The sequence below is a fragment of the Lynx canadensis genome, chromosome A2, assembly GCF_007474595.2.
Source record: "Lynx canadensis isolate LIC74 chromosome A2, mLynCan4.pri.v2, whole genome shotgun sequence".
NCBI classification, from domain to species: domain Eukaryota; kingdom Metazoa; phylum Chordata; class Mammalia; order Carnivora; family Felidae; genus Lynx; species Lynx canadensis.
This window is the reverse complement of record NC_044304.2, coordinates 85,886,183-85,910,289: the sequence shown is the minus strand read 5'-3', so window position 1 is coordinate 85,910,289 and position 24,107 is coordinate 85,886,183. Positions and strand designations below refer to the sequence as shown.

Sequence of the window (24,107 nt, the reverse complement as noted above, 5' to 3'; positions counted from 1 at the left end):
TCATCTTATCTATTGATCTATCTATCTTGTTATAGCCAGGGGTACAGTGAAAAAGTTTGCCCTTAATAGTTAAAATATTTATCTTACATATTTGAATTATTTCATTTATAGTGAAAATCTCTATAGTTTCTGATCACAGAAAAATTCCATGTAACTAATTTTGGGCATGTTTAAAATAGGGCATGGGTGACAGCTTTATTGTACTATTAAATTGGTTTTGAATGTTGTAAACAAAAGTCTCAAATTTGAAGGGAAGAAAGTTGTGCTTCAGAGAACACAAAATTGAGGTTCGTGTCATGTAGATACAGGCTTAGTCCATAATCATTTGTCATAGCTAAGTTAACAAAGATCAATTCATCATCCATAATATATAAAGAAAAAAAAATGGTGATTAAGTTAGAAACGTAAGTTTGAGTATTGAGGGCAGATTTTAAGCTTATCCAATGAAGGGCTTTACAACGTTGTTAGTTTCTTTCAGATGAAAGGACAACAAGGTTGAATTTTTTGTTGTTGTTTCTCAAATAGACAAAAAGCAGCCACACTAATTTGCCCCCAAAGACATCTGTTTGGTTAGTTAATATTAAATGGAAATTGCTCTTTTCCTCCCAACTCAGCGGTGGTATAGGAAAAGAAATGCAAAGGCATAACAGGTATAGAGCAAGACCATGTATTCTGCTTAGAGTTGGTATGGTACAACTGGTGTTGTCTTGGTTTAAATTCTGAGTTAGTTTTAATTCTGAGAACTCAAAAAAACATTGAGTTCACGCGGATCAGCTTTTGTAATATATTCCCTTGCTGTTCGTAAACTTTTCTTTGCATGAAAGGAATTTGGCAATCTTTCTCAGTCATCTATTAGTTACATGTCTTTTTTAGCTTCCGAGGGAGAAATGATGTGGTAAAGAATAAACTGGCAAGCAGGGATGTAGTAATGCCTTTATATCATTGGTGGTGTTTTATTTAACTCTTATGTTCTCGCTTTCGGGTTGTAAGAGATTCTTGCCCAGATATATTGCAAACTCCTTGATATCATAAAATCATTAACACTAATTCAACATTTGGGCAATGCTGTAATTCTCCTTGCAGAAGTAATGGGCAGACATTGTAGAGGAACCAAGAAACTCTCGATGTGTGTTAACCGTTGTCATATTTTTCTGAATCCTAGCCATCATCCCTTGTAAGGCACCCAATCATTTATATATTGCTAAGGAAAGGAAAAAAAGAAGCCAATTAAATTATGATGCGTAAGCAATGTTAAGATGTGTTCTTATCTGTCAGATGTTAAAATGTGAAAAAATTTACCTTGAAATGTCATCGCTGTCGTCTCCTTTCTCAGTGCCTGTCCCCAAACAGTGGCACTGCTAGCGCAAGTCATGCAAGAGGACGAATCGGTCCCATAATGACACAGAAGCCATTACTAAATTGTACACAGTTAAATAGAAAATAAGTGGTTTTCTCAGTGAGTGTTAGGAGTTCTTGGCAAATAGTGACCACCGTGTAAGAGAATTCTTGAACAAATTCTGTTCTTAATTTCCCCCTAGATTACCTCACAATTTATTTAGACCCTATGAACATATTGATTGACAGAAAAAGAGATTGTTAAAAGGAAAACAGGTTAGTCCACTTTAGAGCTCTGTCAACTCATTTCCTGAGTACCCTTCTTGAAGGACCGTCAACAATGTTCACAGAATATGTGTTGGTCATAGTTTGTACCCTGAGAATGGATATTTTCCATATCTTACCAGGCCAGCCATACCCGGTCTTTACAGTAGTCCTTCCTATTTCAAGAGCCCTTTGAAACGCCGTAAGTTATTTTATGTTTGAAGAATAGAATGTGAATTCAGATGGCCTAATCTTCAGATTCAAATATTGCAAAAATGAGACACACTTTTTTTCTTTTTTTTTTTTTCTGGAAAATCAGATGATACTTCAATTCCTATATGTACCACGGTTAGACAAATCATTCCAAGCCATAGACAAATCAGATTTAACCATCAACATTAAATTTCCCCTTATTTTAGGAGAGCACACAAAATAATTGCAAGTTTTATAAGTACTTTAACCAAACATTTAAAAATGTTTAATTTGGAGCTAAATGCTACTGTATTCCAAAATGTCCTCTTTTTAAATTTTATAATCCTTTCATCTCTTAAGATAGAAAACTATTTGCATCGGCGCGATAGTTCTTTAATGCCACCCTTTAATAATTTAACACTGGGATGATTTAGAAGGCAGAAATGATTTCATAAAAGGTACATTAACATTTCAAAAAGATACAATATTCTGATTCTTCCCTCAAGTATTAGTAGGCAAATTTCATTAATATTACTTAGGCAAAATGTTGATTAACACTTCCTACTCTTTAATATAGAGAAATCTCAGGAACAACAAGAACAAAAGGCAAAGCACTGAAATGCTGGCAACAAGGAAAGGCTCGTGTAATTCACACTCTCCCTTGGCGCCACTCAGTTCCCAATTGAATGTACAATTGCGGTAACAAAGGGCATACACTCTAAATGGATGAAGATTTATGCGGTCATGCATTTACAAGTTCAAACCAATATTTGTAAATAAGCTGTATCTACCAGCTGCCTTTCGGGTCTCCATGCAACTTACGGGTGTTAAAGGTGATATTTCATGTCACTTATGATGGACAGATTATTAAGGGCAGGTGGGAGAAGCAAAAAGAGAGCTTAGACAAGGAATTGTTCTGCATGAAATAATTGCTGTTATTTCTACCAAACAGATCTTTTCCAATTCCATTTGAAGTCTCATTTGATTACATTGCAATGGTTGGTTAACTTAAGCAATTTTGTTTCCAACTAAGCCTGCAATATTAATTGTACTTACACATGTATAAACATAAGGGGTGCCTAATTTGTATTTTAATAAGTAGGATCTTTATGTATGGCTTATTAGCATCAGCGTGTTACTGCGCAGACTGAGTACAGACGGCTCGAAATTGGCCAGTAAATAAAACATTTGAGGAGCCTTTTTTTAGCTTCAGCTTTACAGAGAAGCTAAATTAGAAGGTGAAATTTTTTTTCTAGTGAAGTTGAACGTTATTGAGTGTCAATCACGCTAACTTGGTTCTCCTAATTTAGAGTTATTTTTATATATTTTTTAAAAAAATCACTTTGCTCAAATTGTAATTTGAAATGTTGCTTTTAAAGTTTTGTGTTTATAGGAGTTAAATTAATAGGCACTGGCCTTATGTATTTAATTATTTCATCTATCTTATTCATTTCATGGAAATCCATCAGTTCTGTTGACTGAGGCACAAACAATTATCAGTTTGTGAACTGTGAAAGCATACTATATTTATTTTGGTTACCTTGTATAAAGATAAACACTATTCTAAGTTATACAGTGGTATAGGTTCTAGATACGAAAGAACTGACTTTTTAGGGATAAAAATTGGGGGAGTGGCATTCTATATTAATGAATAAATGAAGGAGTTTAGTAGATTATCAAAATGATTTTAGACTCTGACTGGATTTAGTCTTTTTTGAGTTTCTACCTTTGCTTGAATTGCCCTTTTGGGAGCAAGAGGTTGCCTATTTTAATGTTTTTGCTACATGTCTTTCAATTTTTTACTACTGTTTTCTTTTAAGAGTGTTGTCCATCTCTTCTCTTTATGCAGATAGATCAAAAGGAGCCACAGTACAAAACTGATTTCTCCCAAAATTCCAGGCAACCAATTTCTAGCAAAGAGGTATATTTATGGTGCTTACTCTTTTTGTTTCTGCATACATACGAATGTCCATAGTTAGAGCATTATAGTAAGCAAAGTTGAAAATAATAACCATGGGCTTTAAATTGTTAGTTATTCCGGGTGATACTCCTTAGCTGTTGTTTTTACACTGAAAAATAGAAGCTAAATATTTATATATCAATTACCTATATAATAACATTGGTTTCATATTTAATAATTTTAAATTGTTACTAATAATTTTCCTAACTTCACTTTCTAATTATTTCTGTTAAAGCAAGGCTCATATGACAGTACATGGCAGTACAATTGAACCCTCTAAAGTAAGACATCATGATAATATGTTTGGGACATTGTAAACTTAGATCTAAATAGGACTGTGTAAATGCTTCTCGTTCATTTCTGTCCCCCTCTCTGGAAGGGAGGGAGAAGTTACAAAGGACAGCTATCACTGACTTAGGAAATGAGGAGATGGATGGTGGATCTCTGTATTTTCAAGACCAGTCTGCTGCCTTAGTATCCTAACCTTGAACTGATGGAAACGTTGCTAAATTATTGGGAGATTCCTGGAATAGTGCCCGTGTTCTAAAGATTCTAGCCATCCACAGCACCCAGAATCATCCTCGTTGCCATTTAAGCTAGAGTTGATTACTGGTGCCCACTTGTAGCTGTCAAAAGAGAGCTGTCTTAAACTTAGCTATTTCGTTAACCTCTCTATAAGTTAGGTTGCATTTTATTAAAAATTTTGGACACCAGTTAATTGCATTAAGGTGGGGTTTACTGTATTAATTTTTATAAAATGTATTTCTTTTACTATATAAAAGAAATAAAAAGATGAAGAAAAATGTATAAGCCTTACAGATCACTGCAACTTATACACAATGCATAGTCTGCAAAGGTTTGGCCTGTAACCTTCTGTCCATTTTTTTCCCCTTATTTAAAAAGTTTCAGTGACTCTCCGTTTAGCATAAATGGCAGACCAGGCCCTTCATGGTCTGCTACCCTCTTACTTTTCCTAAATTTTCTATTGCACCATCTCTGCAGCAGCTGTTACCATCCTGAAATTCTAAAACGGAAACAGAGTGAAACTTGACGTTTCTGTAAGGCGATGTTCTTTACTTCATCTTCAGACTTCTTAAAAACTGCCATGCTGCCTCCCTGTGAAGATAGTTTTGCTAACAGTACAAAGGAAAGAAGGTTGATGCCGAAGATACAAACAGAATAATTTCTGACATTTTAGAAGCCCTCCATTCCAACATTTAAAAAATGTTTTATTTATTTATTTTGAGAGAGAGAGCAAGCGCATGAGGAAGGGGCAGAGAGAGAAAGACAGAGGATCCTAAGCATGCTCCATGCTTTCAGTGCAGAGTCTTGCTCAGGGCTTGAACTCATGGACCAAACTGTGAGATCACGACCTGAGCCAAAATCAAGAGCCGGACACTTTACTGAGGGAGCCACCCAGGAGCCCCCATCTTCAGACTTTTTGATGATGTCTGCCTAGGAATCTGCTCTTTCCAATTTCCTCTCGGTTTTGATCCCCTAATCTTGGATTTGTTGTCTGTTTTCTGTAGGCCTCTTATACCCAGTATATATTCCTATTCAAATATGTACTCGTTGCATAATTTTCCTTTTTCTACTCTCTTTCAGCACTGAAATGCAAACTTTCTGGAGATAAGAACTATGGCTGATGTGTTGCTAAGAAAATTGTAGTCTGGTATACAATGCATAACCCACAGTAGCCTATATGTAATTTTTTAAATTAAAAGTTACCTAGTTGTAGTTTTGAGATATCTATTTTTACTATAAACGTTATGGTCAGTTGTACTGGAGATATAGTGAAAAATTTATTTGAACAGCAGTTTTTATGTCTGAGTATATTTGTCCAGAGCCGTGGCATGGTTCTAGAACACTGGGCTTGAAATTATGCAAGTCTGTTTCGAATTTTGTCTTTGCCACTAACTGGCAATACAATTTTCTGAAAATAACAGCCTTTTGAATATCAGTTTATGTAAAAATGCTTGCTTCTGTAGTCTCTACCAGCATAATTATTTCTGTTAGTTGCTCAATAATAGTCTCTCTATGCTCCTATGAACCCTCTCTCTCCACCAAGGAAAATGTTTTCTAGAAACCTCATGACTTGTGCATGTGTTCACCAAGTAGGTTGACAAAAGTCCCTGGATGGCTATTCACGTAGGCCAGAGAGCATCTCCTAACTCCCATTGCTGCTGTTTTCTGCTTGCCATCATTGCCCCCATGGAAGAATATAGTTCTGCTCAGCTTGCTGTCACCTGGTGCATCCCAGGCTGTCAGAGTGTGTCCTATGTAGACACAGAGTGAATGGCTCTATTCCCAACCATAGAGGTTTTTAAAAATATTTTAGTTAGTTAATATACAGTGCAATATTGGTTTCAGAAGTAGACTTCAGTGATTCATCACTTACATATAACACCCAGTGCTCATTACAAGTGCCCTCCTTTATACCCACCATCCATCTAGCCCATCACCCCGATCACCTAACCTCCATCAACCCCCAGTTTGTTATCTATCATTAGGAATCTCTTGTGGTTTGTATCTCTTTTCTTTCCACACCCCTTCCCATATGTTCGTGTGTTTTGTTTCTTAAATTCCACATATGAATGAAATCATGTATTTGTCTTTGTCTGATTAACTTATTTCGCTTAGCATAATACATTCTAGCTCCATCCATGTTGTTGCAAATGGCAAGATTTCATTCTGTTTGACGGCTGAGTAATATTCTATTGTGCGTATATATGTATACCATATCTTCTTTATCCATTCATCAGTCGGTGGACACTTGGGCTCTTTCCACAGTTTGTTGTTGATAATGCTGCTATAAACATTAGGGTGCATGGGACCCTTTGAACCTGTATTTTTGTATCCTTTGGGTAAATACCTAACAGTATAATTGCTGGATCATACGGTAGTTCTATTTTTAATTTTTTGACGAACCTCCACACTGTTTTCCAGAGTGGCTGCACCAGTTTGCATTCTTACCAGCAGTGCAAAAGCGTTCCTCTTTCTCTGCATCATCGCAGGCATCTGTTGTTTCTTGTATTCTTCATTTTAGCTATTCTGACAGGTGTGAAGTGGTGTCTCATTACGGTTTTGATTTGTATTTCCCTGATGATGAGTGATTTTGAGCATCTTTTCATGTGTCTGTTAGCCATCTGGATGTCTTCTTTGGAAAAAGTGTCTATTCACGTCTTCTGGACATTTATTCACTGGATTATTTGTTTTTGGGTGTTGAGTTTGATTAGTTCTTTATTTTTTTATATAATTTTTTTAATGTTTATTATTTATTTTTGAGATAGAGGGAGAGACAGAGTACAAGTGGGAAAGAGGCAGAGAGAGAGAGAGAGACACTGAATCCAAAGCGGACTCCAGGCTCTGAGCTGTCAGCACAGAACCCTGATGTGGGGGCTCGAACCCACTAACTGTGAGATCATGACCTGAGCACAAGTCAGACGCTTAACTGACTGAGCCATCCAGGTGCCCAGTTCTTTATAGATTTTAGATACTAACCCTTTATCCGATATGTCATTTGTAAATACCTTCTTTCAATCCGTAGACTGCCTTTTAGTGTTGTTGATTTTTTCCTTTGCTGTGCAGAAGCTTTTTATCTTGATGAAGTCCCAATAGTTCATGTTTGCTTTCGTTTCCCTTGCCTTCAGCAACATGTCTAGTAAGAAGTTGCTTCGACTGAGGTCAAAGACATTGCTGCCTGTGTTCTCCTCTAGGATTTTGATGGTTTCCTGTCTCACATATAGGTGTGTCATCCATTTTGAGTTTGTTTACTTTTGTGTTAGGTGTAAGAAAGTGGTCCAGTTTCATCTTTCTGCACGTTGCTGTCCAGTTTTCCAACACCATTTGTTGAAGAGACTTTTTTCCATTGGATGTTCTTTCCTGCTTGTTGAAGATGAGTTGTTCACATGATTGTGGGCATAGAGGGGTTTCTAAAACCTAGGTAAATAATATTTGAATGCACCATTTGAAAAAAGTAGAAGCTAATGCAAAACTCCATTAAATCAAATATCAAATTCTTAAAGTTTATTGCAATAAGAATAGAACATGATATCTACCCTCTTCACAAAGTTTATGTGTACAATACAGTGTTGCTTAGTAGGTACAATGTTGTCTGGCAGATCTTTAGCTCTTATATACCTTGCTTAACTGAAACTATATGCCTGTTGATTAATAACTTGCCAATTCTCCCTCCCTTCAACCCATGGCAACCACCATTTCAGTCTTCGATTTTATTAATTTGCCTATTTTAGATACCTCATGTAAGTGGAATCATACAGTACTTGTCTTTGTGTGCCCGGCTTATTTCACTCGGCATAATGTTCTCAAGGTTCATCCATGTTTCCATGTAGCAGAATTTCCTACGTTTTAAGGGCTAAATTATATTATGTGTGCTATTTTCACTACCTTCTCTTTGTAGATGTGTTCATCTCTTGATGGCCTTTTGGATTGTTTCCTTATCTTAGCTATCATGGGACTGTTAGTATCTCTGAGATCCTGATTTTAATTCTATTGGATATATACTCACAAGTGGGACTGCTGGATCATATGTAGTTCTAATTTTATTTTTTTTTTTGAGTGATCTTGATAGTGTTTTGTTTAGTGGCTGCACCATTTTGCATTCCCACCAAGAGTGTGCAAGGATTCCAGTTTCTCCATCTTCGACAATATTGTTGTCTAATAGCTACAGACTCAAACATAAGATCTGACACTGTAAGACTCCTAGACTAAAAGCTTCATGACATTGTTTTTGGCAGTGATTTCATGGATAAGACACCAAAAGCCCAGGCAACAAAAACAAAGTGGGACTTCACAAAAGGAAAAAAAGCTGAATAACAAAGGGAACAATGAGTACAGTGAAAGGTAACCTGCAGAGAAAATATTTGCAAACCATGTATCTGGTAAGGGGTTAATCTTGAAAACACATATGGAGCTCATACAAGCCAACAACAAAAATAGCATCCCTACAGGTTTTTAATCACCAGGGCTCTGAAGCTGGTTCTCATAGTCCCTGTATCATAAAGTTCCTGAAGTAAAGAGTTCATTCATGGTTTATTTAATACTTCTCTCAATGGGGGCATAAACACCTTTCTTTAGGAGTCTTTGAGGAGACTTTTTTCTTATCATATCCTCCTCTTCCTCAGTGTCCCTTTGAACTCTCGTCCATGTATTTTTCCTTTAGGAAACAACCTGTTGACCTCCAGCAAATGAATGTGTGAAAACAGATTCCTAAACCTTTTTTCAACTCTCTATCTATATTGTCATAGTTCAAGTTCAGCATGGAGGACCCCACTGCTATATACATTCATATCTCCAAAAACCTGTTTGAAATTAAATGAGATAGTTTATGTAAATATGTGTAGCACTTTGGAAGGTCTTCAAAAATGATCATTTTAATAGAGCAGGCACTACCTCCTTCTAGATGCATTTCTTCCAAAAAGTTGGCCTATTCCTTTTTAGTGGTTAAGTGCAGCTAGTTACAACTTGAGAAGGAAAATGTGCATTGTCTACAAGAGGCGGCAGATGAATACTGACTGAACTGACTTAAATTCTACTTAACTTACATTTCATTTATGGAGTAAGACTGCATTCGCATAGAATGACTACATTTGAAAGTGACCAGAGGGCATGAAGGTATCAAATTAAGTCTTTAATTATTTTTGATGTTTGTCTTTATCTGTGTATGAAGTTCTGGTGTGCTTGCTACCTAAAACAGCTCTGGTGCACCTTTCTATATTTAAAAAAAAAAATGTATCTGAAGGGAACGTTAGGGGATATAGACACTAATACCTGTATTTATTTACTGTAGATCCTTGTGGACTGGGGCCCTGGGGCAACAACTCCCTTCCCAGGGATAATTTTTATCTTAAGAATAACATCAGATGCTGGAATAATTTCAATTTAGTGGGGTTAGAGTTATGTTAATTACTTTGCTCACATTACTATGGCAAAGAGAATGCTTCAGGAATTGAAGAATCGGCCTAGAGAGCATTCTTTCTAACGGGTTACCACCGTGGTGAAACTTGGAACTTTAAAATAAAGAACCTAAATTTGAGGAACAGGCAATTTATGTAGGTCATGGAGTTCTGTCACTAATAGGATACATTTGGATTTGGGGGGCTGCCTGGGATAGCTGCCCATGAGGACTTCGGGTTTAGTGAACTGGTTTAGCTGGAGGGATATTATGTGTCCAGAATATAAGAAAGCTGCTGAAACAGGGTTTTGGCTAATGTTGAGAGTGTGTATTTTAGTTTAAAAAAAAAAAAAGAGTCTGTAAGTAGATAGAAGAAAGTTTTGCGATATCCCTGATTTAAAGCTGACAGTTTAAAAAAAAATGGAAAGAAACCTAGAAAATATTCATCTACAAGTTTCAACAATTATGTAGCTAGACTTTAGCCCTGGATTTGAATACATATAAGAAAAATACTATGGGACTTTAGGGGAATGACCAACTTGCCCCATCCGTGCAAAATGGCCAGTTTCTTGGAAGCTTATGCCTTTTGTTATCTTCTAACTTTCCAAAACAGCCTGTCAACAGATTTATTCCTCATGCTATCCTCTCTCTAATTAATCAAGACTTTCTTTTTTCCTTTTACTTTCTCATCAGTATACAAACTTGTTTTGGTATCTTCTGTCATTAAATCAGTCTATCTATCTTGCCTCTTTTAGCTTCACCATACTTCTTTGCTATCTTATACTGCTAAATTCAAAGGAAATGTACACCCGCACACTGTCTCCATTTTCACCTTTGCCCGCTGGCCAGCCCAGTCCAGTCTGAGTGCACACTGCATCTGTGTCACAACTGTTTTGTAGTTCGCATTTACCTCCATGTCATCGAATCTAATGGGCATATTCTGTGGATCTTTATAATTGGTCTGTTGATATCATTTTAATGGACCACCTCCAAGTACCCCTTTCTTCAAACACTTTATTAGTTTTCAGGAAACCCCACTTAGCCGATTTTCCTGTTTTCTCACTATCCGTTCCTTATCAGTTTCCTTTTTAGTACTTGTTTCTTTATAGTGGCTCTAATCTTGTCTAAATTTAGGGCTGTCATAGCCCTCTTGTCTTTACTGCCCATGCTTTGTCCCAGGACACCCCATCCATTTCATTGTATTTAAATATAATTCCACACAGGTCTCTTTTCTGAGTTCTAGGCTCATTTATCTAACTGACCACTTGTTTCCATTAATAGTTATCTTGCCTGCTTGTCACAAACATGCTCAGATGAACTGCTGTTTCCATTACTTTCTCCCCTAGTATTCTGATCATCTATTGATTTTCCCATCTCAAATAATGTCAACTTCTCCCAAGTTAATTTAGTCAAAATGAAAGAGTAATCCTTAATTTCTTTCTCTGCCATAACCCCTTATATAATCCATATGTAAATTCTGTCAATTTCAAATACATCATGCACCTATTTATTTCTCTTCATCTCCATTACCACCATCTGTGTCCAATCTCCCACCCCAGCCTGTAGACAGATAATCTTGAAATTGTTAATCAAATTATGAATCAAAGAGTGTACCTACTGCCCTGTAGCATCCACAAATTTGGTTTATATACATAGTTAAATAAGATTTTATATTGTCAATTAAACAGCAGAGAATAATCATGAGGCTTTAATCAACAGTTTTATAAGCAAGTGGAAGACACAGCTTTGTATATCCTTCTGGCACAAATGTTTTGCGAATCAAGTAAGATGAAGGAGTTTAAAATCTTTAAACCAATAAGACAACCAAATATGAGAACACAGTAGTGTAGGTGACACAAACCTGAATTTAGAAAGCAATGTGTTGCTTTTCTCAAACTGCCCATGAAAGATATGCCTATATGGTAGCAGCAGTATTAAAATCAAGGCAGCACAAGTGAAAACAAGTTTTAAAAAAAAAAAAAAAAAGTCCAAAATGTTACTGTTAAATTACGTTACGATTAATGGCACAAAAAAAATGTGAAGTTTTATATGAATTCAGGTTTAAAATAACAGTTACAAATGCCTTTTTCTGCTTCATCAGAAGACATACTGTGATCTAAGTAATAGAGCTTGTAATTGCTGAATGTTATAGGAAATTAGTTATCATGGAATTGTAGTATTGTGTGTTATGGGGTATATTACATGTTAATTAAATTATTAGATTCCAAAAACTATAAAATTGCTGCATTGCAAGAATTGCTTTACTTTGTGATAGTGCTTCACCACTGTGGGGGAAATTCTCCTGGGGATCTTTTAAGAACCACCTGGAAGTCGTTTTTCAAAGTCTTCCCTAATGTCCTCCCCAGAGAGTTCTCAGTGACTTCGTATGGGGGTGAAGCTAAGACACAGAATCCATCTCTAGAGAGCAGTGTAACTGATGGGGTGTAACCTATCTATCATGTGTATTAAGACTGAAGAAAGCTTGGCAACCACTTTCTGGAGGACTTACTAATTATCACAATAAAAACAGTCTGAATGCAGTTCTAAAGCTTAGAAACAAGGGATTGAGCGGTAAATAGATTTGAATATCAGAAAGAAAATTATAATAAGAAATTGGATGCTCAAAACAATCTAGTTGGGTTTAGTTATTACCTAAACAGCAATAGTGACAATAATCAGGCTTGTTCAGTCACTCTCCTTCTGAAAGAGTAATACCTTAATTGTTTTTACAAGAATATTTCAGTATCATGACTTTAAAAATCCAAGTGATATATAGGTCACTACAAAAGAAAAATTAAAATCTCTCTTAAATACTAGATATATTATTTGTTTACATCTAGTGGGCATGATGATATTCAATTTATCTGTTTATCTCTTTTTTTTCACATATTTTTTCATGACATAACCCGGAAAAAAAAAATCACAGTTCTCTGATTTGAACAGAATGTACGAATTTGTGATAGGAGAGTGCATTCTACCATGAATATATCAACATGTTAATATTTCTCTCACCTTCTTCATACATCCCAAACTTATAAGATTATTATTTTTATCTAAGACTTATGCTCTAAAATCATGATTCCCACAGTGTTTAATCCTCATTCTATATTTTGATGGCTTAAATGGTGTCATCAGAACTTCTACCATAGCTCCTCTATACAGACTTATTTATTTGTGTTTTTAATTCATAGTTTGATTCAATGCATTTTTTTGATCAAGTAGTTCAACAAAGAAAAGCCATAGGATGCTCTAATCCCTGAGTTGTTGCATGATTGCAAATTCCTGAGATTTCATTTTGGATTTGAAAGCAACTTTGGCTATATATGCTCCCCCCAGCCCCCTCAAAATTTGAAACAATTTTCATTGTTCTGTCATTGATACAAGTGGCTCTAAAGAAGTCTCAAGCCAGTCTGATTCTAGGGCCTGGACCCATCCTGAATTGACTGGCTTTTTTTTTTGCTGTTTCCCTAATACGTTCTTCAATATTGAGGTTGAACTAGGAATAATACATCTTACTGTTCGTTGTTTGGTGTCTTTGTATTCCAGTTTTAATTTTGTTTCAGAAATGTGAACTTTCAACATCTTTTTGAATATTTTTGTATAGTTTTTTTTTTAATGCTCTTTTCATCAGGAATATCACTTAATATAAATGGGACCACCTTTTCTGTTTTCCATAATTGGTATTTGATATAATCTTTTTAAAAATTTTTTTTTTTCAACATTTATTTATTTTCGGGACAGAGAGAGACAGAGCATGAACAGGGGAGGGGCAGAGAGAGAGGGAGACACAGAATCGGAAACAGGCTCCAGGCTCTGAGCCATCAGCCCAGAGCCCGACGCGGGGCTCGAACTCACGGACCGCGAGATCGTGACCTGGCTGAAGTCGGACGCTTAACCGACTGCGCCACCCAGGCGCCCCTGATATAATCTTTTTAAAGCATCCTTTTTTTTTTTTTTTTTTTTTTTTTTTTTCTTCCATTTGGCATGATTTCCTGAAGCCTGTCTGGAATGATGGTCTTTTCATATGCATCTGTGCCTTCCTTGTTTTCATGTAGCTGTCTTCTCTAAATAATCTGTTTTGCATCTCCCCCTTTTCTGTCTGTTCTGCAGCTCCTTTGCCAGTTTATAAATAATCTCATCTTTAAAAACTCTTTTATCTTTTATTTTCTTTCATTATTTTCCTGACACTCTCCCTCTCTATCCCTTATTTTAAAGAATAGGTCTGTAATTTCTCTGAGACTGTGAGGAACCATGGTTTTAATTCTTCATTTTGTTTTAGTTTCGCTATCTTTTATTAGTTTTCCTCTCTTTCTTCACCTTTCCAAAGAAATGGCTGTGCATGGATTCCTGAATCTTGATTTGATGGAAGATGATGTGGGAAAATTAAAAAGAGAGAATCCCAAGGTAGTTTAGGGCTTCCACTAAGGTGAATAGTCTCATTGGCCTTCCAAAATAGGTTCTATACTTTGCATATTTCCAAACTGTTTTTAAGCTTCAGGAAGTCTATGAGACTTACGATTAAAAACAAGTAAGTCATGGCTTTTCTTATGGTGATATGTTGATTGCCATTTCTCTTTCCTACAAGGATTTATTTCCTTTCACATTCTACAGCTAGCATTTATTAGGTAAAAAATAGAAAACATTAGGTAGTATTAAAATTAATTGCATTTTCAAAGCCAAAATAGGGAATGTCCAACACAAGTGTTCCTGCAAAAATATATCTGATTATTGCCTAGATATCAGCTTGATATTATAAGTTCTACTTTTAAACAAATTATTAGAACATGGTGAAGGAAATAAAATAAAATGTAAACCAGTGCTTTCTGTAAAGCAGAAAATAAATCATTTGATATTTAAACAGCCCCCTAAAGGGGGTACCATTTGCACATGAAAAGTATTGATTCAGGGTGTGCTTCGGATTCCAATTCATTCAACAGAATATTTGGTTATCTACTTTAATATTAAGTCTAAAATTATTTCTGGACCATTAAGTCAAAAATTATTACAGTTAAAAGGGACATACTCTGATAAATAGGATTGCCAACCAAGACGCCAAAAAGAGTTTCATTATTTCATATAGTGTGATTTTTGGCTATTTATTTAATCCTTAAACTGCAGTTTCTTCATCAACAAAATGGGAATAATATTGGTACCAATAGCACATGGTTGTTTTGATACTTAATTGAAATAATGCATGGAAGCCTTCACACAGGTCTTTGTGAAGTGGAATCAAGCTTCAATAAAGGAAATATAGGGGCACCTGGGTGGCTTAGTCTGTTGTGTCTGGCCCTGGATTTTGGCTCAGGTCCTGATCTCTTGGTTCATGGGATCAAGCCCTGCATTGGGCTCTGCACTGTCATTGAAGAGCCTGCTTGGGATGTTCTCTCTCCCTCTCTTTCTGCCCCTTCCCCACTAATGCATATGCGCTCACATTCTCTCTCTTTCTCTATCTCTCTCAAAAAACTTTTTTTAAATAAAAAGTATAAATGATTAAGAAATTATTAAGATTATTAAGAAATTGATGACATTCAATGTTGCCTAAACAAGTATAACTGAAATTTTATTAGCAATCAAATTTAGTCCATCCCCCCCCCCCCCCCCCCCCCCCCCCGCTTCTTATGTTCCTCCTGCTTGCTTCCAGGTAGAATCTGCAAAGTATACAACAACCTGCCATCAGCAAAAACATATATATAATCATTACATTCATTGAGATTGATTTTGCTTACAGATGTGCTGTTTCCCCTTTGAAACATATTTTTAAAGATTTCCAAAAAAAAAAAAAAAAACACAACTGTGAAATGTTAAAAAATACAAGCATAGTACAGAATCAAAATACTGATTTTGATAAATTATATTCTTGCTTTGAGTAGAAACCCACACATGTATATTTTAGCATAGCTATTTTAAACCATTAAAATGTCCTGAAAGCATTTCTGTGCTGTTTGTATTTGTATCAGTGTTGGAATCCCATTGTCTTACAGCTCACAAACGGTAAAATCTAATCAATTTTACATTTTCAGACTTTTATTTGAAAATCTTAAGTATTTTATGTTTTCATGTTCTGAGCGTTTCTGGTTTTATAAATAAAGAGTATTAGTTACACTCGAGAGAGAACAAATTATAGAATCCAAGTTATAATAAATCTAAAATGTGTGTTTGATGGTTCAACTACTAAATTCTTTTTTCATAATCCTTATGCTGAGTAAAAATGACCAAATGATATATTCAAGATGACTATAGCCTATTTCTTTGGCTAAAAGGGAAATGAAACCATCTGACAGAAAATATCAATGTCTCTGTTATTTTAATAGCATAGATGTTAATCCTTAGGCTCCCCAGATATTTCTCTAGCTTTTATAGGGTTTTCTTTGAAATTTTTGTTCTCCCATTTTCATTGACAAATAATTGACATGCATCATTGTATAAGTTTAACACATACAGCATGGTAATTTACATACATTGTGAAATGATTGCTATAGTAGGTTCAGCTGACATCTGTCTTCTCATGTAATTACAGTAAAAGAAAGATATAATAATAAAGGAAAAAAAATTCCGAGTGATGACAAGCATTAGGGTTCATTCCTAACAGTTTTCTTCTGTACCTTACAGCTGTGTTAGCTATCGTCCTCATGTTGTACATTACGTTCCTTCTGCTTATTTGTCTTATAACTGAAAGTAGGTAGCTATTGACCATCTTCCTCCAATTCCCCTTTCCCTCACCCCCTGTCTGTAGTAACAAGGCAAGTCTGATCTCCTTTTCCATTAGTTTTTTGTTTCTGTTTTTAGAAGTTTCCACATATAAGTGAGATCATACAGTATTTGTCTTTCTCTGACTTACTTCACTTGGCATTATGCCTTCAGGGTCCATCCATGTTGTCACAAATGGTAGAATTTCCTCATTTTTATGGCCGAATAGTATTCCATTGAACATGTTTGCCACAGCTTCTTTATCCATTTATCCATGGACAAACACTGATGTTGTATCCATGTGTTGGGTACTGTACATAATGCTGCTGTGAACATGGGGGTACAGATACCTTTTTGAATTAGTGTTTTCATTTCCTTTGGATATATTTCCAGAAGTGTAATTGCTGGATTGTGCAATAGCTCTATTTTTAATTTTTTGAGGATCCTTCATAATGTTCTTCACACTGGCTGTACCAACTTTTAATCCTACCAATGGTGCACAAAAGTTCCCTTTTCTCTATCACCATATCAGTGTTTGTTTGTTTGTTTGGTCTTTTTAGTGATGGCTATTCCAACAGACATGAGGTGATACCTTGCTGTGGTTTTAATTTGCATTTTCCTAATGATTAGTGATGTTGAGTATCTTTTCATTTTCCTGTTGACCTTTCATATATCATATTTGGAGATCAGATCCTTTGCCCATTTTTAAATTTGGTTCTGTGTGTGTGTGTGTGTGTGTGTGTGTGTGTATGTTTCATTGTTGTTTTGCTATTGACTTCCATGAATTCTTTATATATTTTGGATATTAACCCCTTATCAGATAGATGATTTGCAAATATTTTTGTTCTCATTCCTTAGGTTGTCTTTTCACTTTGTTGGTCATTTTGTTTGTTTTGGTTTTGTTTTCTTTCACCATGCAAGAAATTTTTAGTTGGCTGTAGTACCAGTTGACCCATGCCAAGGAAGTTTGTTCCTATGTATTCTTCAAGGAGTTTCATGATTTTGGGTCTTACGTTAAGTTTTTAGTCTATTTCAAGTTACTTTTTGTAAATGGTGTAAGATAAAGGTCCAGTTTCATTCTTTTACATGTGACTATCCAATTATCTCAGCAGCATTTATTGAAGAGACTGTCTTTTCTCCATCGGGTATCTTGGCTCCCTGGTCACATATGAGTTGACCATATATGCTTGGGTTTATTTCTGAATTTTTATTTCTCATTTTGTTCTCTTGGTCTGTGTTTTTTTTTTTTTTTTTTTTATGCCAGTACCATGCTGTTTTGATGGGTCTAGCTTTACTGTTGGGTAGCTTGAAATCAGAAATTGTGATGCCATCTGCCTTCTTCCTTCTCAGAATTTTGTTGGTTATCTGGGGTCTTTTGTGGTTCCATGTAAATTTTAGGAATGTTTTTTCAACTTCTGTAAAAAATGCAGTTGGAATCTTGATGGATTACATTGAATCTGTAAATGGCTTTCAGTAGTATTGCTGTTTTAACAATATTAACTTTGCAATCCATGAACACAAGATACCTTACCATTACGTATGTCTTTGATTTTTCATCAATGTCTTGTAGTTTTCAGCATAGAGATCTTTCACCTCCGTAATTCAGTTTATTCCTAAATGTTTTATTGTTTTGATATTGTTGTAAGTGGAGTCAATGTATTTCTTTTTCAGAAATTTTGTTTTTGGTGCATAAAAAAGCTAATGATTCTTGTATGTTAATTTTCATCCTGCAATTTTATTGAATTCGTTGACTAGATCTAGCAATGTTTTGGTCGAGTGGTTAGAATTTTCTATATATAAAATCATGTTGTCTACAAATAGAGAGTTTTACTTTTTCCTTTCTAATTGTGATACCTTTCATTTCTTTTTCTCACCTGATGGCCCTAGTTAGGAGTTCTGGTACTATGTTAAATAGGAGTGGTGAGAACTGGCACGTTTGTCTTATACATTAACTTCCCCTGAAATTCTGGTTCATGAAATTATCTTTTGTTTTTAATGTTTACTTATTTATTTTGAGAGAGAGAGAGAGAGGTAGATAAGCGGGGAGGGACAGAGAGAGAGAATCACAAGCAGGCTCCATGCTGTCATTGCAGAGCCTGACGTTTGGGGCTCCATCCCATGAACAGTGAGATCATGACTTGAGCCAAAATCAATTGTCGGATCCTTAACCGACTGAACCACCCAGGTGCCCCTTTGAAATCATCTTTTTGATCTGATAACTTAGATTTTCATATCAGAGTTTTCTTTTTTTCTTGCAAGCTTTTAATTCTATATTCTGATGCATAATTAGTTATTAGTTTGTGGCTGCAAGTGACAATGGAAGAAAACATGAATAATTTTAGTCCAAAAATGGATGTTCACATTGAATGCCGTTTTTATCAGGCTCTCTATTTTCTTATCTGAATGTATGTGGAACAAACACCAACAGAATGTTGTGGAACTTTAGAACATCCGGTTCTCTGGCATGGGGGCTTTGTTTGACCTACTTGCTATTGTTCCTTTTCTCAGTACTCTCAAATGTCAAGGGTATTTCATTGAAGATTATAAACTGTCTTGATTCATGCTTTGTGACTCTCAGAAAGAAACATCAATGACAAGAAAACCCAAGGTCTAACTATAAAAGCCCTGCTTGGCTATGTTGAAAGCTTTGTGAATTTAGAACGAAGACGGGCGGTTGTACCATAATTCATAGCTCTGCCTGAGAGTGCCAAGAAAGCTCTATCTTCCAACCGCTTTAAAGTTCTTCAGGTGATGTAAAATTCAAGGTTACTGTTGAGCAAATTAAATTCATCAAAACACTTTGATTTCAAAGGGTATCAAACATCTGTTGCATGGTTTGAAAGGTAGTCGATATAATCACATTAATGCTAGTCAACTTGGTATTGTGGAAACTATAAAATTTAAGAAATTTTCATGATAGGTTATAGAATTTTACAAAAACCTTTGAGGAAGAAAGTCCAAGCATATTTTTGTGAAAAAGAGAAATCTACTTGGCTTACCATTTCTATTCCCCTTCTAGCCCACTTCAAAAAAAAAAAAAGTAGATGTAAATGATTAATAGTGATTAATAATTTTGCTTATGGAGATTTTATATATGAACTTGTTACTTGAGATTGTGCATATGAGCAGCTCCTTTTTGGGGAGAAAATGAGAGTTTATTTGCTATTATACTAAAATTATAGTTCTTTCTCAATTATTTATATACTTTTAAAGAGGTGCAGTTAATGTAAGAGGAGAGATATAATTCTTTTAAAAGTAGGGTAGCAATATATTATGTGGGATTATAGAGTGTAGGTCGATTACATAGAAAAATCAGAGCTGATTTCTGAGTTGCTTGCGGATGGATTTTCCAGCTTCTCCCTTTGAAGAAACTGATGTGTGTCAGGAGTTTAACTTTAACTGCTCCCAAGCTTCCTGCAGGTTTGTTTGTGCAGAGCAGTTTGGTTACAAAGGGTTTCCTGCTGGGATACCTGATACCAAAAGTACATAGAAAGCAAAAGAAGTCCACAAAACAGGTAATTAAACAGGCATTATCTGTGCTGTCACCACATTTAAAGCAAGGTTTATTGAGTTATAGCAGAAGTGTGGACAGTTAAGTTGACTGCATAGTGCGGCAACATTTTTTGTGTAAATTTATTTTTTTTAAGTCACTCCATTACATATTTTGCAATTACATTTTGGTGTGTGTTTAGTATTTTATTTTATTATTTTAAAAATTTTTAAACGTTTATTCAGTTTTGAGAGACAGAGAGCATAAGTGGGGAAGGGACAGAGAGACAGGGAGACAGAGGATCTGAAGCAGGCTCTAGGCTCCGAGCTGTCAGCACAGAGTCTGATGCAGGGCTCGAACTTGTGAACCGAGAGATCATGACCTGAGCCGAAGACAGATGCTGAATCTATTGAGCCACCCAGTTGCCCCTTATATATTAAATCCTACATATTAACACCAAGTCTTTAAAGATATAAAAATTCATTTGTAGTTCTAAACCTGGTTTTTTGTAAAGCCTCTGTGCCTGTTTTATTCACATTACAAACGTTTTTGTTTACTTTTTTTGTTTTTTGTTTTGTTTTTGTTTTTTTGGTAAGTTGAATGTTCAAAGAATTAGATGAGATGGTAAATAAACTATTACTAATACATGAATTTTGACATTATCTAAGGAAATATGCCATGCTCAATATATTCCTATCCAAAGATGATAGTATTTTGCCAACACACTTGACTGTGTTTCCCTCATCCTTGAGCTATTTTGGCTGCCCTCTAGGGAAATATACCGTAGTGAAACAGTATTTTCTGACACCCTTTTCTCAGCAGATGAAACCTTGTCTTCCTTATGTACCCTTACACCCTGTGATTGTCATCGTTCCTTTTATGTCAATTCCATTACACTTGGGCTTGCTGGCAATAAACAGGGAGATTTAAAGAAGCACAGAGATCAATTCAGAGAAAGTTTTAGCTTCAATGAGCTGATTTTCTTTCACTAATGGCAGAAAATAGCATTTTAGAAGCCAACCAGGAGGGAATATTGTTATTTAGAAATTGAGATTTAAGACTTAGTATTCCGATGCTAAGGATGCTTGTGTTGTTCATCGTTAAATTTAATATATTTACAAATACATAGAATACTAGTCTGATATTATTAAATGAGAAGAGGACATTCGTTGCTCTAAAGGAAATTATACGAGCTTTCAAGTTAGATAGATCTAGATTCAGATTGTATTTTGCTACTCAGAAACTTTTGAGAAATTGGCTTTTCTTCCTGAACTTCTGTTTCCTTACCTGTAGATTATAATAATATACATCTTGATAATTGAGAGTATTACATGAGATAGTATAGTTTTGTATGCTAAATTATTAATAAATGGACAGTGTTATCATTATTGTTGTTTATACCTTGTTTTACAAATACAGCTCTACAAAGGTCAGCCAGCATTTATTTTTTGAATCCTATTCTGTACCTCATCAAGTTCAGTGCAAGCCTTTTTCAGTATTCATGAGAGCATGCATATATGTTTCATGTGCTGTATTCTCTCTGGGAAGAAAAAGGAGTGCTGGTAATCTTAGGCCCTCTTTTTCCTGTGTGCATGTACAAAGCTCATACGTTACTGAAAATGTTTCACTTGAAGTTTTGTGCGGGTAAGGATTAAAAACAACTTAAAGAACGATATTAGATTGTTTTCTATTGTCTTTGTATATAAGCGTATAATACTTTGTATACAGGTGTATGGAGACAGAGGTGGTGGGGAGACTATTTGGCGCCCCTCCTCCTTCTGAATTTTAGAAAACTATTGTTGCTGCAATATTTATTTTAACTAGCCTGTTGAATAGGTGTTTTGTAGCTTGCTCTAAGAATGGAATCATATACCTTAAAACAATAATGCTTAAAGGACATTGGTGGCTGGAGAGAAGAATTCAGAAAAATCTCCATCAGAGCAATTCATATATAACTTTCTTGATATCCGTACACCCAATCCAGGTATGAGTCAATGACTAGTCAATTAAATATCAATAAGTGGTCATACAGACATCAATAAAACTGTTGTTACAATTTTTAAGGCATCCAAATTTGTGAAAGTGGTATTTTATCACAAATAAATTTGTATTATATATGTAGAGAGCTGATGGTCTATTATGTCCTTTTGCATAATTTGCCATTTTTAGATGCTACTATGGATCCAAGAGTCACTTAAATTAAGTTTGGAGAAAAATAGTGAAATGATCAAACTTCAATTCTGTGATTGAGCTATTATTTTATACTTAGGGAAATTGGAGATTAAGTCTACAATGACTAAACTAACTTTTAGGGAAATAAAATCTTGAAAATACATATTTTTTAATTATATGTAATTTATCACTGATTTTTTCAGTCTACTTTGTTTTTTTTATACATGACCGGTTTGCCTTTAGTTTAGAAATTGTAAGTGTCTATAGTTTTTATTGCAGATAGTCTTGCGTCCTTTTCATGATTTCCTGAGGAAGCTAGACTTTTAATCATCTCAACAAAACAACTGGTGGCAACAGGAACAACCTTACTTAAGTGTCACTTAAAATTCTTAATTTGTGGGTTTTAGCAAGGTGTCAGCATTTTGTGTGCCTTTGACATGAGGAATGACCTCTGTCTGGGAAGGTTGTACCTTTTAACCTAGTTGTGGAGTTAGAAGAATCACATAACGTAAGGTTTGAATTGAAGTAACTACCTGACTGTTCAGGTCATGGCTATCAACGTAGGTGATCTGCCGGATGGGAGGTACGACAGCCAGTTTTCTCTTTTGTGACTTTCCTCAAACAATCGGTAAATAACACACTGCTAGATTATAGATGCAATCATTTTGATGATACCCTCGCATATTTCAAAATGATAATTAAATGAACAATGCAAGATAATTCTATATGCAAAATTAGAAATACCATTGAAGCATACAATGCATTTGACTAAAGATTTATTCCAACTTTGCAAAACAAATACTCCATTGCCTTTCTAGGAGGCCTAAAGGCTAGAGCAGTTTGTAATTTTTATGTCAGTCCTTTGAGATCATTGTTTCAGATTAATTTCAAAGCTAGTGTTCAATGGTACAGTATCTTCCTCCCTTCCAAATTATACCTGCAACACTAGTGAATTTTTAAATTGTTGGAAATACAATACAGTGGAAATAATATAAAATATATTTCATTGATATGATAGTATCTTACAAATTAGGGTTACTAGATTTAGGACATAATGTACTCAATTACATTTGAGTTTCAGATAAACAACAAATATGTCTTTTGTATACATTGGAAACATACTTTTTACTGAGAAAAATTCACTATTCAAAATTCATATTTAATTTGGTGTCCTCTATTTTATGTTGTGGCGCTATAAATACTAACATTTTCTAAAGTTCATAATAAAAATTCTTAGCTCAAACTTTCCTCAACTTTCTATATTTATTAAGATATGATTTCTTTTTCTGAGCAATCTTAAGTGGTTTGCAAACAATACTAGGTCAGTTGCATTATTGTGATTTTGCATTATTGTGATAACTTGCTGAATGGAAAGGACGTTATGTATATTACCATTTATTAGCTTTGATCATTTTTAGGTTTCTCATGTACAGTGTTGCATATAGTTTGAAAATTTTACCTTTAACACGTAAAATAAAAATGACAATTTCACTAGCTCTCCTTTTAATTTACTCATTTTTCTTGGGTGTGTCTAGAGCCGCTTAATTTTTACTCAACAAATAACCCATGTTAGTGGCCAAAGTATACCACAGATGGGAGGAAAAAACACAGCCTTCCAATTTTGTAGAGAGGAAATTGTGTCTGTGAAGGTTAATTGGCTGCTAATACCCTCTCTTCCCACTTCTCACCTGGATATTGACTTTGAAATTTCTTGATTCTTTAAATGTAGAATATTTTCATACTGATTTTCTTATGCACTAGGAAATAAGTCAACATGATCAAAAGAGGAGTATGTTGATGTGTTCCTTTGTTCAGTAACACATCTGGAAGCGTAGTTTAAAATGTAGACAACTCTATAATTGGTTTGACTTCTCTGCAGGATTTTTGCTTTCCACTGAAGTGACACCAGCCTCTGGTGATTGAAATAACTTCATTTAGGCAAGTTCTTTAGCTGATCAATCTTCCTTTGTCCTCAAATTCCTGCTTAAAACTATGTGTATGTCATTACTTACACTTAGGCAAGGTAAATGGCTTTTATTTTAATTTTTGGAAAATTTCATTTGATATTTCAACTTTCTCTTATTCTGTTCTTT

At 35.1% G+C, this 24,107-nt stretch overlaps 1 protein-coding gene across 1 annotated transcript in view; it reads left to right on the top strand.

Annotated features, from left to right (window-relative positions):
- CACNA2D1 (calcium voltage-gated channel auxiliary subunit alpha2delta 1) overlaps positions 1–24,107 on the top strand; it is a 494,736-nt gene that overhangs the window by 264,990 nt on the left and 205,639 nt on the right.